This window comes from Fomitiporia mediterranea (assembly GCF_000271605.1).
Source record: "Fomitiporia mediterranea MF3/22 unplaced genomic scaffold FOMMEscaffold_6, whole genome shotgun sequence".
Taxonomy (NCBI): Eukaryota; Fungi; Basidiomycota; class Agaricomycetes; order Hymenochaetales; family Hymenochaetaceae; genus Fomitiporia; species Fomitiporia mediterranea.
In genome coordinates, this window is record NW_006760391.1 from 914,377 (window position 1) to 914,680 (window position 304).

Genomic DNA, 304 nt, shown 5'->3' on the forward strand with positions numbered 1-304 from the left:
TCCTTTCCTTTCCTTTCCTTTCCTTTCCTTTCCTTTCCTTTCCTTTCCTTTCCTTTCCTTTCCTTTCCTTTCCTTTCCTTTTCTTTCCTTTCCTTTCCTTTCCTTTCCTTTCCTTTCCTTTCCTTCTCTGTTATTTATTTTTGTGTCTGTATGATTGTTTTACAAGTACAATATTATTAGAATGAAATGTAGTAGAAATAAATCAATACAAGTGTATTAAAATGTAAATACTTAATTATAAGAGGAAAAAAGGAGAAATAAATGAACACCTAGATTGTAAAATATTATAACTATTTTAAAGCCT